Source organism: Symphodus melops (assembly GCF_947650265.1).
Source record: "Symphodus melops genome assembly, chromosome: 14".
In the NCBI taxonomy this organism is placed as follows: Eukaryota; Metazoa; Chordata; class Actinopteri; order Labriformes; family Labridae; genus Symphodus; species Symphodus melops.
This window is the reverse complement of record NC_136704.1, coordinates 20965665-20981633: the sequence shown is the minus strand read 5'-3', so window position 1 is coordinate 20981633 and position 15969 is coordinate 20965665. Positions and strand designations below refer to the sequence as shown.

Genomic DNA, 15969 nt, shown 5'->3' with positions numbered 1-15969 from the left:
TATCACCGTGTCCTCTGTTGCTCTCTCACGCTAAACCCCAATCTCTCTCTCTCTCTCTCTCTCTCTCTCTCTCTCTCTCTCTCTCTCTCTATCTATCTATCTATCTATCTCTAGTCACATAGACAGGTTGCGGCCTCCCCAGCATGCAGGCCCTCACACTGCGGTAGTTTGTCTTTTTGCTCCGTCTGATCCATTAGTAATCCATTTCAGGCGCTGTCAGCCATATAGCAGCCGAAGAATGCAACTTGCATGGTTTATCTGTCACTGTTTGTCAGGCCTGCACTGACCAGTGAAGACCTTGGATGAGGCTGCAACAGTGGTTGGACACAGTTTGAATTATACACACTGCAGATAAATAGGCCCACTGATATCCAATATGTCAAAGTTAAAGTGATAGAGAGGACTTGTATTAAGGGGAATGGGTGTGGAAAAGTAAGCTAAAGGTGCTAAGACAAGTGTTAGCATTACCTGTGTTCCATTCATTGTGACCTGGTTCTTTTTTCAAGCGCAGTTTTAAATGTTCTCTATGCAGACAGTACACTGTTGATGAATTTTCTTTTTGAAACCTTGCTTGCTTCTGTCTAACCGTTTGTCTCTCTCTCTTATTTTCTAAAAATACATTGTGCAGTAAATCCAGCCTGTGTATTAGCAAGCATTTTACTGTATGATTGGTTTTGATACCATACATTACAACACAGGTACTACCACTGCCACTCAGTACATTGTGATATTGAATTAAAGGTGATTTATTGTTAACTTGACTGAGCCTGTTCCAGAACCTATGTGCCTTGTGTTACATTAGCAATATGTGCAAACTTCCTATACTGTCAGTGTATGTTGGTTCTTTCAATATGGCATTTAACTTAATTTTCTCATAAACTTCAATCTGCTAATGACTGAAACTGTGCAACAATAAAACACTGTTCACCCAACACGAAGATGAAACAGACATTAAATGAAAAACTCCTGGGAGTTTTAATCCTACTGTTAGCTAATGTTAGCTAAGAGCAAGCTGCAGATAGCTTTATATATATATATGCTCAGCCTAATCAGTGCTTGTACTATACATCATGATACCTTGGGTATGCTCAACTGGCAGGAGACCCCTTGGTACACTCAGAGTTATCTGGAGGAGTTATGTTTCCCATCTGGCTTGGGAACCTTGGATAAGCGTAGGAAAATGGATGGATGGATAACCACCATTAGCCACAGTAGCTAACATTTAGCAGTGTTACAGTAGTCTGACTTTCTGTTTTTGAAAAGAAATAAATGGTCAGAAAACTTTTTATAAGATCAACCTTTGTCCTTTTACCCTTAAACAAATTATTTGTATACGTCTTCGTCTTTTTTTGAACAATCTTTCTGCTCCTGTGTCATTCTAGGATTCAGCTACACGGTACAGACAAATCCTGCCGCTGCAACAGTTTAGCTTGTTTGGTAAACAGAGGTTTACGAAGCTTAAGATTCCAGGTTGTAATCTGGATCCTTCTGAGTCAACGCAGCAAACAGTTTATTATGAACAAAACTGGCTGTGAGTTGAAGTTCTGTTTCATATTTTTTAGCCGAATTCATAAAAAAAAAAATCCACTTGTTTTGTGACAGACTTTCAGAAGACTTCATAACTTGACTGCATTGGCAGAAATTTATTAATGTTTTCACAGTAATTAGATGTGTTTATTTTGTTATTGCAAACTAATTAAAAAGTGTTACATAAGTCCCTGATAAAATCATTCTTCAATAACATCTCCAAAGTATTTACATTTCAGTGTTTGCTCTGGATTAATAATATTCAGGCTCTTTAAAAATCAAAGCTTGCGCCTTAATGACAACTGGTATTGTTATTGATAACATATGCGTGGGCAGATGCAGAAAGGATGCTTTGTTTGAATTGACTGCGTGGGGTTTCAATATTAAAGTATGATCAAGTGGTTTCGGGTGGGAAAATAGAGCAATTGTGCACACGCCCACAAAATTACACATAAACATCCACTGAACACAGGTGCACACTACAAGCAGGGGGAAAAATAATACTCTCCAAGCTCTTAGAATATATGAAGAGTCTCATCTCTTATGCATGTGGGCAGTTTAATGATGATTGCAGCGGACATCAAAAGCAGGTTTGTCATATTTTATTGGCCCTGTCATTGTTTGAGATCAGTTCCCGATGAGACAGAAATGAAGCTTCTGCTGAGGAGATTAATCATGTCTGCTGCAGCTGGCTGGAAGGAAAACCAAGACATGATTGTGAATGTATTGCTTAAAAATGGATTCATCAATATTGTGTGTTGACGGAGGTTTAGAGTAATATTTAGTTGTTGTTCGAAATTGTATGTATGCATTTGTTTAAATCATCCAATGACACCTTACAATGCCTTTTGTGCGCACCTACACTTGAAGCTGCAGACTTCTGATCTCAAATCAGCCATTCACCTGTCTTTACACCCCGCGATGCTTTGGCTCTAATGGCTGAATAAACAGTTTAGCACTGATTGTTCCCTCAGTGGCATCTTATATGGAGGTGTTGAATTACTTCTGTTCACCCTCGGTCACCTCTGCACACACCCTCTGTAGCTGTACCTCGAAACTCCTCTCAATCATTCGCTTAAGCCCTCTAATCTCGTTGTTTTGCTGATAGCGGTAAGCATGATGCAATTTGAATAAGTCAGGTTTGTGTTTACGAGGTCTCTCCTGGTGCGGGGGAAAAAAAATTGAGAGCTAATCTTGGCCGTGACCGTTTCCGGACTCCATTAGGGTCCGTTAATGTGCAGGACCAGTGTTTGGAGACAGAGGGACTGGCGGTTTGTTTTTGTTTACATGCACTTGCCGGGAAGTACACGGTGTAATGGCTCTGGGTGTGGCAGCTGCCTCTTAAATGGGAACGGCTGGACTGGTGGGCTGTCGAAGCAGACAGTGGCTCGTTGGTGGACAAGCTATAGTCATCCCCGATGCTTAGCAGGCGGCCAGAGGCTAACAAGCTGCTTCAGAATGATGTTCGATCATCCTATGGGGACGCCGCTGGGCCTCGGCAGGAAACTCTCGAGGGTGCAGACGGCCAAGAGATTCCTTAGGGTGAGTCCTAAATTAAACGAGGGATCGGAGTGTGTTGTTGTGCTCCCTGCTGAATGTGTGTTTGAAGCAGCAAATGAAAAGAACAGACATATTTTTTTTTATACTTTAAATTGTATTATTTTTTGAGAGATCAGTTCTGTAGAGTTTGGGAACATTTGAAAAGATCAAATGTAAAAGACTATCACACCACCATACTTGAGTAGTTAAGAACATGTTTGCCCTTGGTTTATGTCTTAAAGCATTGTAGAGTTGAAAGACAGCTTTAAGGTGACTGCTGTTTAATGAAAGATCACTGCAGCACATGTCCCTTCAAATCCTGTTGAAAGCTTCACCGTGTCCAGAGAGTTTTTTCCCACCCAGCTGAAGGAAGGCTTGTCCTTACCGCTCTCAGCACATCAGTCTAATGAGGCTGTAAAGGAGCGACTTCTCTTCCCTTTGAATAGCTGTCCTCAGACAAGAGGAAAAAGGAAAAGTATCCCACGGATCAGCTTTGCCTGGGAGAGAAGCCGACCTCAAAGTTTGTCAGGTTTTTTTTCTTTTTTTTTTTCTTAAAGGTTAGAGAAGCTAATGAAAGCCCATGCTGTCTGCAGGGATACGACAAAAACAAAACAAAAAATGTTACAGAGGGTGTTTGGAGCACCCACAGGAGCCAGTCAATATTGCTCTCCCCCGAGGACGATGGCACTGAAAGGGTGAAGACTCCTTTCTGCCCAAAAGTCAAGAGCTTAAAACAGATGCAGGTCTACTTCTATGTGTCTCCTCGTGAAATCTGGAGTTAAATCTGGAGTGTGTCTTGATCCCCTTCGACTCCGTAGCTTTGTTTTCTTTTCCCGCAGCCTGCATCAATCTTACAGAAAGCCCAGGAGCCTTCCCTTCACTTTAATCTCGATCACTCATCATGTGTGCGCGAGGCTAAACTCCCCCAGTCTCATACTGTCGACCTTTACTCTCCACTATTTGGTCGGCACTGTGTAGCGCTCCACCTCACTTGACTCCACTCTGTTGAGTGTCAATCAGGACAGGTCTGTATGGACAACTGGCCCAGCTCTGAGGCTCAGGGCTCTTTAGCACATTCACAGGCCTGCTGCCGAATATTTCAGGATGCTGTGCTGAAAATCCCTCACGCAGAACATTGTTCGGTTATTTTAAGAAAGCTGTCTCCTTTCACTTAAGCATAATACATCCTTTTTGATTACTGAACTTGTCAAAAAGCCCTTTGTGCTGGAGTAGCAATGAATTCTGTTGAGTTCTTTGTGTAAAGCTTTAACAAAGGGCTTTTTGGCTATTGGTGAAATTCAATCCTTGTTGAAGGGTGAATTCTCTCCTGTACAGCACACTATTGTTCGGAAGTTTGTCTGCATTTCACTGTGTTCAATCAAAAGACAATACCTTGATTTTTGTAATTGGCATGTGGTATTGCATGACTATCAGCGAAGCAGTGAACATTTTGCCGAATTTCTCCATCTGCAATATTATGGGTAAAAGAACATAACACACCATATCTGAGGGGTTGTTCTTCCTCTACAGTTCTTCTTTGCATTTAACCGGAATTATTATTTGAACTTTAACCTTTTACTGGTTCAGTAATTAGAATTTCCTATTTTTAATGTACCGATGTTTGTGTAAATTGGATATATCGAATATATATTTCAGGGGTCAGTCAAGTTCTGTCCGCTCCATCTCTCACAGCAGCTTCTGCCTCCCTTCCTCCATATTACCTTTGGTCATATCCAACGTTGCCAAGGCAACATACAAGTCACTCCAGGGTCATCTAACGTCCTCTTCCTCTCTTCCTCTTTTATTGAAGAAAGCTTTTGAAGCAGGCTTTCCCCGTCATTACCTCGAACAAGTCAACAGCAATTTTGTTGACGTTTGCAGTTTCTGTGTTTCACTCGTCCCTCCTTGAAGAAAATGCACCAGGAATGTTCAGTTTGTTTAGCCACACCAATTTGTGAGACTTCTTTTATCACTGTTGTAACCTTGTCATGTCAGCATGTTGTTGAAAACAGCACTTACGGCTGCAGTTTCCCATAACAGAAAGTTCTGTCCTTCGAGCGCACCGTTTGTCGAGTAAGATCAGGAAGTTTGTTGGAGTAAACTTTTTCCACGTCAGTTGAAATACGTTATAAATTTGCTTGTTTTTATATTCTTTGCACAGTTGAACTTAGGCTCCTGAGTTACTCGTGTATTGAACTGATTTTGTGACATGTTATTGAGACCGCAGCTATTTTTGTCAGAAGATAGCTGCTGTCTCAGAGACTGAAAACATAAGAATTTCAACATGCTAAAAACCTGGATGTAGTCTCCTAAATCACCTCTTTTTTTTTTTCTTGGGGGGGGGGAGTTATGAAGCCAAACGATAACGGATGCTGTATTGGACATGCAACCAAACTTTAGATCTAGTAACAAAGAGTTGGAGTTAAGATGGGGTAAACCACACCCACTTATCAGTCATACCCTTATTTTGTGCAAATATATGCATACGTCTTGGCCTTAATGTAATCCAAGCTTTATTCTTATTTTTTCAATCCACACACTCCTCCCGTACAGTGTGTGCAAAATGAAGAAACGAGCAAAAACTTGTTTTTGTTGTTGTACCAGGCTGTATAAATGGGCTTTTAAACATGGAACCTAATGGATTTTTTGACTAATATATCACCTCTAGTTTATGTTTTGAACAGTTTTGGTCATTCATGTCTCTTTTTTTAAGTTTGTTTTCGACTTCGAATTTGGAGTTTGTTTTGGATTTTGCGTTTTAGAAAAAAAAAAGAGCTGAGTCTTAGGTGTCTCGCTGCAGTTACAATTTGGAGTGAAGTGTACTCACCTGGAGATGCCCCTGCCTCACTTCTTAAACTGAAGTGCAGCTGTGAAAGGAAACTCTAGAGTTCAAGAAGTCTTGTCGAAACTTGCTGAATGAAGTGTGTGAGGTCAGTGTCGAATGAAAGTGCAGAAGTTTGGCGGACGACAGTGACGGAGGAACCAGAGCAAATGGAGCCATCCAACATGTGACGCAGGTAAATGTAGCATCAAAGCTGGGAACTGCCTTACCACTCTTCATCTCTTACAAGAGGCCGAACTGCTCAACTTTAGTGATGCTTTTTGATACGACCTGGAATTTTAGACCCATCTAAAATCATAGCTTGACTTCAGATCAGAATGCTTGAAGTGTTTCCTTGGCAAGATCACCAGACTGTTAAAAAACCTCTTTCTTCTGGGCTGAAATGGAAAAAATGCTTTAGTCATAGTGATTCATATTCCTGCAGATAAACACTGTATTCAGTAGAAAATCTGAGATACTGATTTGAAAATCCAACTTGTTTTTCACCCCTTTTTTTCTCCCAAGATGTGAGCATTTTATGCATGGCTGCTCTCTGTTATTTGACTGCAGCAGAATGCCGAGTCGTCTGCCTTGTAGCCTGTCTTGTCTTTTTTCATCAGCTCACGAAACAGGAACAATACATTTTTCCTCATTTATCAATGCCTCCCCACACTCTCCACTTTCCCCCCAACCCACCCTCTTTCCTCTCTGGCTCTCTTTCTTCATAACTCACCCCATCTTTTGTCGGAGCTGTGGAGCTGACAGGAAGGTATTGTGTGTCTGATTGCAGGGGATCTGTTAAAAAAAAAAAAAACTTTTGGTTGGTTCTTTTTTTTCCAGAAAGGTGAACACGGTTGATGGTTGTAAAAATGGAAGCTAGGTATACCATTGGTTCCACTGAAAGCGAAGTTAGAAAGAAAGAGTGCTTCTAGAACTATATAACCCATTAGCTTTGTTATCAGAACTTAATAGTTATTCCAGAAAAGCACTTTAAATGTCTCGTGGTCTCTATCCAAAATCTGTTCTGATTTGATTGTAACCATTGTTTGGTGAAAGTGTCTCTGATAAGTCCTCAGACTCCATTGTGGTGATTAATCAGGCTAAAATACAAAGAGTCTACAGCCCACGCTAAGTAGCAAGTAGCAAGTAGCAGCTACTGTATGTGAGGCTTTAATTATGCACTGCGGTCCTTTTAGCTAAGTGGTAATGTCAGCATACAGGGCTTTCATCACATTGATTATTAGTATATGTGGTTGTGTTGCATGTGTCTTTTTTTTTTTTTTTTTTTTTTTTTTTTTTACATCTTCACCACCTGTAATCAGTCTGCCAGCGCACTATTTACACGGTAGCACAGAAAGGTATAACAGAGGCCGATGAGGAAACGTGTTTCAAGTCAAGTTTTGACGTTTAATGACTACAGCCCCAAATAACAAAGTCTTGAAGGGCAATGTGAAAGAAAGTGCTCTCGCTTGAGATTTGGATATGCCACAAAGACAAAGAACGGAGGGATATGTACAGTATGTGGTGCACCAAAGTGCTTAAAGCACTATTTTTCTGCACAAGTCTAAACTCCCTAACCTCTCTCAGGGTTTCGCTTGTGGGTTGTTTTCCTCTCCCCTGTACTGAACCAGAGGCCATAAATCAGCTGATTTAAGTCTCCGAATGTATGTGTACAGGTAATTTATGACCCACTTAGACAAGGATCTTTATAGCTTCATCCAGTATTTATAAAGCCACCAGTATGACAGGGTCTGTGGGTATTGATGGATCTGTAATGAGCACGCAGCTCTCTTAAGGTTTCACCTTGGGCTGCATTGTTGGACTCTCTCTTTCTTTAAATCTGAGTATCTGAACTTGTCTTCCACTTATCTTCTTTTACATGAATCTCTGTAATTTAATCTCAGACATAATGTTCTAAAATCTAGTGTCAAATGAAGGCGTAAGGAACAACGTGGATACTCCAGCCATCCATTATCCAAACTGCTTTTTCCTGTTTGGGGTCTGGAGCCGATTCCAACGCGGGCAATCTCCGTCAGTGCGATGTGTAAATGACTTCAATATCAGACCTGATACCAGTGTAAGATTGGATTGGTCTCATCTCTATTGATAACCCAGTAGAGCTATATGATAAGGGGGGCTTGGATCAACGTGTGACATCAAAAAAAAAAAAAAAAATGCTGAAGACATAGTTTACAACAATTTATTTTATTTTTTTTAATTAAAAGGAAACCAAACCAAACTTTTGTTTATGTAACTTTCAAAATGGTCTTTGTGTCTCTGCTGTAAAAAAAAAAAAATTCTGTTTGGACTTTTTTTGTTCATTTATCACAAAGCCTTCTCTCTTACATCCATGAGCTTACAGAGCAGCCAGACAAGCAGACTGACTTCTTTAAAGTAAATTAATTTACATTCACTTTGGCTGAAAGTGACATCGTGATGAAACCTTACCTGGATGTGACTTTATCGTATGGTGTGTGTGTGTGTGTGTGTGTGTGTGTGTGTGTGTGTGTGTGTGTGTGTGTGTGTGTGTGTGTGTGTGTGTGTGTGTGTGTGTGTGTGTGTGTGTGTGTGTGTGTGTGTGTGTGTGTGTGTGTGTGTGTGTGTGTGTGTGTGTGTGTGTGTGCCTGAGGCTGACGGTGACGGTGAGAGTGATGTTGTTGTGTTAGGTGTTAGATGAGATATATGTCTGTATGAAGAATAGGATCAGTGCAACCCTTTTATTATTCATGAGCAGGAGAGTGTGGTCACTGCCGAGAAATTTATTAGAGGGCTACAGCTCCAACCTTAAAACAGAGCAGGAGAGTTCCTTTCAGGGTGTGAATCATGTTGAGTGTGTGTGTGTGTGTGTGTGTGTGTGTGTGTGTGTGTGTGTGTGTGTGTGTGTGTGTGTGTGTGTGTGTGTGTGTGTGTGTGTGTGTGTGTGTGTGTGTGTGTGTGTGTGTGTGTGTGTGTGTTTACTTCTAGCAAATATGAGTGTTCTTCAGTACACTTGGCCCCTAACACATTCAGCTCTATCATACATATAAAACATATTTTTAGGTGGCTATGATTGGAAGCAATAAAGCCCTGAACACATCTGACATGCCCATGCAGCACAAAGCCAGACTCAACCACACCGAGATTCAGCTATGATCCAGGAATTATTTGTATAAAACAGGAAAATCTATGTAAAACTTAAGTCTCCCCATCAAGCTGGAATTGAATGATCCTTGGGTTTGATTTGTACACTGCCCATTGACTGAAGCTCTGACGAACAAATCATTGAAGATTTTGGGTCACGTTAGCGCAGATCACACTTGCTTTCAATGGCACGGCCAGAGGAGTTTGAATACATATAGATGTATTCATACATTTTACGTGGCACCCTCTGTGTGTGAATGTGACATAAAGTGTCAAAGTGTGCTGCGAATCGGCTGAACCTTTTAACCTTTGTGCTAACCGGTACCGTATTTTATGCAAGAGAAGATGCTTTTGTGGCGATGAAACATATGGATTCAATTTTCCAGTGAAGAGGGAAAGTCCAGTTTACCTTGGGTCAAAATGAAAGTAATGTACGTTTACAAATGCATTGATACTGGGCAGCTCGGGTAGAAACTCACAAGTTCACTTTTACTTCCTCTCTTCAAAAGACTTGTAAAGTTTTGCATGTTTTAGCAGTGATTTTCTTCTTAAGGTCAGCGTGATCATAGCTGATAAGAAGGACGGACAAAGGCGTGAAAATGATTTCCACGCCTTTGTCTGTCATTCTTATCGCTGTTTAAAAAAATGACATTTTCTTTGAGATCTTCCTGCACTCTAATGGTTTATTCTCCTTCTTGTTAAAGCGCTAATGAGGTTCTTTGTGAACATGTGACGATAACAGAGAGTGTGAGTTTCATTTCAACTCTGTCTACGAATAACGTCCTTTTGATCGCGGCGTGTTTAACTTTGTGAAATTTGCCTTGATGTGTGTACGATTCAGATGTTCTTGTGTGTGCTCTCTCTTTTTTTTATTGTGCAGAACACACACACACACACACACACGCACGCACGCTAACATCAGTATGAGATGAATACTTCCCAACTCTGCTGTTGTACCCTCATTAGGCGTGCTCTTGCACAGATTTCAACACAACAGTAATGAGTGTAGATTATACGATTTGGAAACAGCTGTATTAATATTATAAGAGCCCCAAAGAACACATTGTTTTTCAGCTTTTCCAAAAGTTTGATGTTTTCACTGCCACACTACGGCTTAAATGCCCTCTTTATATGCATCGCCAAGCTAACTTACAACGGGGACCTTTTTATGCCGTAATCAAATATTGATGCTGTAATGGTTTGGATGACAAAGCTTCTGTCTTTATGCAATCTTAATGGCACATTTGTCTGTTCCTGTGCCTCTGTTGTGTGAAAATGAGACAAGCTGTAGAAAGTTGGAGAACACATTGTTGGACAGGGCCGCCAACAGAGCTCCAAAGTGTTGAGTTTACAATGGTTACATGGTGTTTTGATGGGAGCAATATTAAGGGATGGGACTTCAGCAGAGCTTGGTAAATAACGCAGTCTGTCCTGGTCTCGGCTGAAGCCACTGAGTATTTGGCCGTGGTTTTGGATCGAACTCCACTGGCTCCCCATGTTAGTGTCGGAGATCTGTCATCGAATGCCAGCGTCCTCTGGGGTGAAACGAGTGTTTGCTTCGAAGCTCTGTTGGGGTTTGCTTTGGACTAATTTTTGTTCAAGCCCAGAGATACTCCAGCCTCTGATTGAGCTTTTGTGCCCTGTGTTTTTTATGTCAGTCCACATATTGGCTTTTCTTAAAATAACTGTCCGCTAAGAACCTTTGCTTTGTTGACCCAATGCTTGAGGGGCCTCGTTAAGATAGCTTTTGGATTCCAACAAGTGCAAAAGATTCCAGTGTTCAAATTTAGTCAGAGCCAAAATAAAGCCATATCCACGAGTGGGCCCTGATGTATCTCCTATCAGTTGTGGGGGAAGACAGTGGAACATAGACAAACAACAGGCTCCGCCTTTTTATTCTTCATGTTAACTGTTTCAATGAGCACAGCCAGTGTTGCTGAAATTGGGAAGAATTTAACAATGTAATGCAGAACTTTTGATTAAGAAATAAGCAATACTGACTAATACACGTGTAATTACACTGTCTGGATTGCTAGGAGGGAAGAAGTCAAGTCCAGTGAGAGGTCAACAAGCGGTAACTCAAAGCGGTAAACTCAAAAGCAGAGTTGTAAAATGGCTGTTCCTTAAATACCCACACGGCATTGGCTGCAAAAGTCCTGCAAGTCACATACTGTACACACTCATTAAAAAAAGCCCAATATGACAGCGATAATAAACGTGTTTACAGCCTGTTACAAAAAAAAAAATTGTGTGTCCAAAAATTCTATGAAGGATTAAGGTTATCTGTAATAGAGGCTGTGGCTTATCTGACAGGGATGCTTATTGTGGCTAGCGGCGGCTTTAAAGTCATCTTCAGAATTCATCAGGTGAAGCAACTGAGATTAAATCTGCCTTTACATTCCGTCTATGGGTCCAAACATATGTTGCCAAAGACCAATTGATTGAAGGAAGTTACATTTAGCCAACAAGCCCTCCCTCTTTTACACAGTGAAATGGCCCAGATGAAAACTTGAGATTTTCGAAAAGCCAAAACATTCAAACATTGGCAGAAATGTTGTTCACCAAAGACCCATATAATCATAGTTGAAAGCTGATTTAAGAGAGTTGCCTTCAGGGTCTTTAGGAGAAGTTGCGATGAGATATTTCATTAAGACATCTTTAAAAAAAAAACAATCATTTGAACTGTTGAAAATAAGTGTTCTACTTTGTGTTAATGTTGCTTGGGTCCAAGAGCAACCTCCATAATCCCATAACAATTCATATTTAATAAAAGACCATTAGTGTGCTGATTTGTTGACAGGCTGCTATTGTGGTCCAAATCCCAGTGAGGATATGTGTGCATGCGTGTACAAAAGGTGTTAGATCCGGTCTGCTGACTGTGCTCCAGCAGATAACAGAGAAATTAGTGAAGGCCAACAGCTGTAAAGGCCTCTTCATGAAACTGCTGAGAGGTGATAAGAAGACGACCTCAAAGAGATCGAATGAAGGGGGGATTGGGGGCTGCCGATTCGGAGAGCTCCCCCGATTAAAACAGGATGCATGACTCACTGTTGAATGCTTCTACGGAAAATGAAAAAACTGAGACAAGTCTGACGGATTTGATGCTCTCTTTCATGCTGTCTCAAGAGAAATTAAAGCCTTATGATGGACAGATTCTTACTGGATTTTCTTTTCTTCATTTATCTTTTGCCTGCATCCATATGTTATCACGTTATTGCAGTGGCAAAAAGGAGGGCATTTTTACCTGTGCGTTATTCTAAGAAGTGTGCGCACAAAGCATCAGTTGTCATCTGAGAGCTTATCCACTGCTGCTGTTTATTCTAGGAATCTATCTCCCCTCTGATCCCCTTGCACAGCTGCACCCTGAGCACCCAGGGAATAATATGTACAATTGGCTCGAAGCCTCCCTACAACGCCATTATGCACTCTCTGTATGGCTGCTAATTATTGCTCTCCCGGTGTAGCTTTGCATCCATTTGATGGGAAGAGTAACAGAGGTAGGGGAGGAGGACTTCCGTTCTCTTCAATGGCACTGAATCAACATGGAAATTCTGCCTGTTTGCTCCTGATAATCTGTTCTTCAATTGCAAAAAACCCCCCCAAAAAACGATGATTTGTTCTTGATCCCAGCTGCCAAATGGTATTTTCATAATTACGTCAATGAAACATTGTGGTTGGCCAGGCAATCATAAAGAAAGTCTTGCCAACCAGGCTTGGGAAAAGTGTGGTTTGTATGTCTGAACATGATTATGCTAATACTCTGGAATGTAAATGGCATCCATTTGTTGCAATGTACAAATTATGAGATAATAATTCCCTGTGCACAGACGTATAAAAGGATCCCATAACCATTCTTTATAAGAACAAGACACTGAAGCTTATAGACATAATTTTGTCTCTTTCTTTCTTTCATTTTTTTTTTTTTTTAATCGAACTGGAACCCTCAAAGTCTGAGACACCTAAATGATTTAGAAGTGTTCCATGAAGTCATTTGTATTCAGATCCTATTCTGTACCCATTTTAACTTTCATCTTTTCAGTCTGTAACGCCACTAGGGTAGCTTTGCATGACTTGAAGCTAAAACTCTCACATACAGTATCGATAGACCCTCTTCCCAACGTGGCCACTTTCGTCCAATTAACAAACTCTGGAAGACTTTCTGGGGTAGAACGAGCTGCCAGGGTAGTGCTTCTCTCCAGTGCTGGGAGAAGGGAAACCTATGTAAAGACCTTCACTTCCTTACATGCTTCAATCAATCAATCTATCAATCAATCTATCCATCTATCCATCTATACATCTATCCATCCATCCATCCATCCATCTATCTATCATAGAGGCTTAAAAGCCATCTCATGAAGCTTTTCATTTCGGAGAACAATCCCATGATTAGTAGAACTAACCATTTAGCACACTCTGCAGATTTATCCTGAGATTATTTCAACACACGTTTACCTCGTGATCTGAAACTTCGCCCACTTTGACACACACAATTAAAGGAAGCAAAGGAAGCCTCAATGAACCAATTCAAAACTTTAAAATTTGGCAAACGAGAAGTTCGTCCATGTATTACCAGTTAAAGGCTTTTTCACTCAAACCAATTCCCTTGAATCTTTAATATAAGCGTTAAGAACATATTTGGTTCTTAACACTAGTTTTTTTCCGCTTCCCATTTGTCTCTATTATTGTCTCTCTTATAGTGTCTATAGACTGTTTTGTATTTGTTCAATTTTAATCTGTTTTATGTACCTTGCAGATGTATTATATGTTTCACATCTCTGTGTAGTTGTTCCCAGTATCTTCATGGTTCTGTGGTGTGTCATTAGTCTTCTCTTTATACTCCATCAATGTCGCTTTGTGGTTAAAATGTGGCTTTGAAGAAGTGATCTCTTGTGTTAGTCTCGAGTGTCTGTGTAACTGTTAGGTGTCTCTTTGTAGTCACTTGTGGTTGTTTTCTGCCTGTTAAGAGACAGCTGTGCCTCTTTGTATTCGTGCAGTCAAGTGGTTTTGTGTCTCTTTGTTTTTAACCTCTTTGCTGTGATGTTTGATCCCTTTGAAGGAGCTTTTGTCTACTTTTTCTTTTTAAATGTTTTGATCCCAGATGTTTGGATTTGTTGTCAATTCATGGTTGTTTTGGATGTAGTTTACAGTTTCTTTGTGGTTGTATGAATATCTTTGTTGTATTTTTTACATCTCTTTTCAATCACTTTGTTGCTTATATCTCTTTTGCTTGTTTTTTTCATTCTCACTTTGATGCCACTTTAGGTGTTTACAGTCTCCTTGTAGTCTGTCCCTTCATTTAAAGGCTTTGGTTGAGCAGCGCCATTGACATTGTTAGGCTGGTTTGGAATTCATTCACATTTAACTACATTGGAGCGCTTGTCTCTTGAAGATGATGCTGCTCACGTTCACATGATCATCATCTCGCTGGCTGCTCTCTCTTTGGATTTGAAGATGCGGTTGTAGGTGAGGCATTGAGCCACGATGTATTTGAAGTTGAATTCCACTGCTGGAGCTGGAGCTAAAAGCAAATATTTTCAGATGTTTTTCCTACTGATTGTTTTTTGACCAAATTATTTTGCTGCAGAAAATACCTCGACAGTGTACGAATACAATTGAATGAAAACACTCCAGCTTCACCCTTCATGTGATAAATAATACAGTACAGTGTAATCTCTTTTATCTCCTCCCCTGCCATTATTCTGTACTTTCTGCAGGAAGCATTTATCTGAAAGCTTGTCTTTCCTCCCCAGATGGCTGCGTCTTCCTTCCAACAGCTTGTATTTCTGCTCAGCAAGTGGCGGTGGAGTCTCACAGGTCCTCATTGACACTTTGATCAACCGACCATGCACTGTTTTGATTTCCCTTTGATTTGACAGTCTGAGTGCACCATCGCCCCCCCAGAAGCACACCTTACTCACTGACACGAGCTGTGCATTGGTATTTCCAGCCTGTCATTCTCCTCAGACGGCCGGCAGAGCTGTCCAAATGCGGCTGAAGTTGTCATTTTAGTTTCAAATACTACTTTCTGATTGATGACTGGTGGTTTTTATTTCCATCTGAAAGCTCAGACCTGACAAACTGTGATGAGTGAACAGGACTGTGTCATTTGGTCAGCAGCCCCGACACACACTAGAGCAGCCCAAAAATGCAAAGCAATTCTCAAGCAACAGGGTCAATTTTACGTAAATCGTTTTAAGATGGCGAGCTGCACTGTGCTGCCAGCGGAGTTTCTGAAAGGACGTACTGGTTCACAAAAAGTAGAGTTAAAAGAGTGGACATTTTTAGGTATTGGCGGCAGATATTCAATGCATTCAATATGTCAATGCACTGATGTTATACCACAAATATATTTAGCCCCAAGAAATTCACTTTTTCCCTCTTCTTCAAAACAGCATACAACGCAATGATGCACTAGAAAATACTAAAAAAAAAAAAATGTAGTCAGTGTTTGGAATTCAATGTTTCAGGCTTCAGTATCTGTTATAAGAATTTGCATTCTTATCATACTGAACTAGGGTTGGTACTTGGTATTGGCTTACACAAAGTATTGTTTTTTCCCCAGTTTGGCATGGAAGAACTTAATGTGTCAGCTCCAAGCCTGACCTTAACCCAGTCCAACACATTTGGGATGAATACCACTGGCAAGCCAAGCTTTATTGCCAACATCATTGGTCACATAGGTAGCATTAATGAGGAAGTTTCCTGCAGCCGGGGTGAAGGACCTTGTGGAAAAGCTTCCTCGATGTGTTTTGTTTTTTAAAGTAGTTTATCTAGCCTAAACGCTGCACTCATACATTCACAGTTGGCCTAGAAAGATGGAAGTCCACTATTGCCTGGATTAAGGGGAAGTTTGGAAAACAAAGCAAAGCTCCATCTGCTTCATTTATTTTTCATGAGCTCTGTGTGGGACCGTAAAATACCTTTATCCTTATTGGAAAGTCTGTCCATGACTTTGCTCCATT

At 40.7% G+C, this 15969-nt stretch overlaps 1 protein-coding gene across 5 annotated transcripts in view; it reads left to right on the top strand.

Annotated features, from left to right (window-relative positions):
- dpp6a (dipeptidyl-peptidase 6a) overlaps positions 1 to 15969 on the top strand; it is a 205729-nt gene that overhangs the window by 86846 nt on the left and 102914 nt on the right. The gene's annotated exons all lie outside the window — the stretch shown is intronic.